The sequence below is a fragment of the Anarrhichthys ocellatus genome, unplaced genomic scaffold (assembly GCF_004355925.1).
Source record: "Anarrhichthys ocellatus isolate YVR2014 unplaced genomic scaffold, GSC_Weel_1.0 scaffold1258, whole genome shotgun sequence".
NCBI classification, from domain to species: Eukaryota; Metazoa; Chordata; class Actinopteri; order Perciformes; family Anarhichadidae; genus Anarrhichthys; species Anarrhichthys ocellatus.
The window spans coordinates 1-1,918 of record NW_022281232.1 but is presented as its reverse complement, the minus strand read 5'-3'; positions in this window follow the sequence as shown (position 1 = coordinate 1,918).

Here is a 1,918-nt window from a genome sequence, read left to right as displayed (position 1 = left end):
ATGTACCTCTGAGATGTAGTACAGTAAAAAGTACTATATGTACCTCTTAGATGTAGTACAGTATAAAGTACTATATGTACCTCTGAGATGTAGTACAGTATAAAGTACTATATGTAATGTTAAGTAAATATACTTAGTTACCACTGATCATAATATGTACTCTCACTACTCACAGTTAGTTTTTCTTCTAAAGAGGAGTACTGATATAATAATGTTGGAGTACCAGCTGATCTAATCATAGTTTAATAAACCTCCGATCAATACTCAGACTCTCAAACATGATTCATGAACTTCTGCTGTGTCTCGTCACAGAATGACACGTGAAGCAGACACGCCCCTTTCCGCGAGCCATTTGACAGCCGCTTCAAAAACCCACCGGAAGTGTGGTGGGTCTTCTTTCAAAATAAGAGTGTAACAGTGGGGCTTTATGTTTACGTTTGTCCAGCTTTGTTATCTTTGTTTCAGCTAATTCTGATCTGAAGTTTTAAATTTAGTTTAGCTTTCAATGTATTAATTCATCATAGTAATCAAACATCATAAAAGTCTATCATTAGGTGCCTTTTCCGGTAAATTGAAACCGTATATATATTCTTTTGAAATCGGTGAGCGGAAGTGTGACGGATTATTTCGTTCCCTTGACAGATCGGTGTCCTCTCAGCGGAGACGAGTCGGTCGAGTTCCTGAACCCGTCTGTCCGGAACCAGCGGAGAGTATTTGTTAAAACGTGTTAAAACTTGTTTCTTCAAGTATTTTAGGACTCAAAGGTGTTACGGGTTAGGGTTAGTTAACAGTACATATTATTATGTTATATATCACGTAGTTCCTCCGCTCACTCCCGCTGCTCGTTAAAAGTTACCGAGCTAGTTGAAGCTAACGACGGAAGCTCAAACTGTTCACGGGACTTTCTCTCGTTATTATTCTTCTTCTTCTTCTTTTGGGAACTTTTCGGCTTCACGTTAAACAGAATATAATGTTTCTGTGTTAATCTAGTCCAGAAGTTTGAAACTTCACGGGAAATGGAGCGCGAGAGCTAACAGTTAACAAGAAACCTGGGGCGCAGTTTACTGTTCCGCCTTCTTCTTCTCTTTTAAAGGTAACCTCCTCCCTCTCCTCTTCCTCCCCTTCTTCCTCTTCCACCTCTCCTCTTCCTCGTCTCTCCTCTTCCTCCTCTCCCGTCTCTTCCTCCTCTCCCGTCTCCTCTTCCTACTCGTCTCTCCTCTACCTCCTCCTCTCCTCTCTCTTCCTCCTCTCCCCTCTCCTCTTCCTACTCCCCTCCTCTCCTCCCTCTCCTGCTCCTCTTCCTCGTCTCTCCTCTCTCTTCCTCCTCTCTCATCCTCCTCATAGTTTCTGATCTCCCAGTAGGTGATGATGGCTGGAGGAGACTCCTCTGTGAAGTTCTTGCTCCTCCACCGGACCTGTAAGCTGGTGGTGCTGCTGTGTTTCCTCCACATCTCTGTCACCGTCTTCTTCTACGTCCGATCTCTGGACGTACGGTTCTCCTTCGTCCAGAACCAGCAGCACCGCAATGTTTCCTCCACGCAGACTAACCAGGTCAGACACGTGGGCTTCACTCCGGGAACCGAACCGAAGGTGGTCCTGACCACAAAGGAGGAGCACCAAGAAGAGCCGAAAGCTTCGGAGCAACTGGAGGAGGAGAAGAAGAAGAAGAAAGAAGAAGTAGAACCAGAGAAGAAGCTGGAAAAATGTCCTGAAACATCACCTCTGCTGGGTAAGACCTGTATGTAGACTATAAGAAGGGTAAGACCTGTCTGTAGACTATAAGAAGAGTAAGACCTGTATGTAGACTATAAGAAGAGTAAGACCTGTCTGTAGACTATAAGAAGAGTAAGACCTGTCTGTAGACTATAAGAGTAAGACCTGTATGTAGACTATACGAAGGTAAGACCTGTATGTAGAC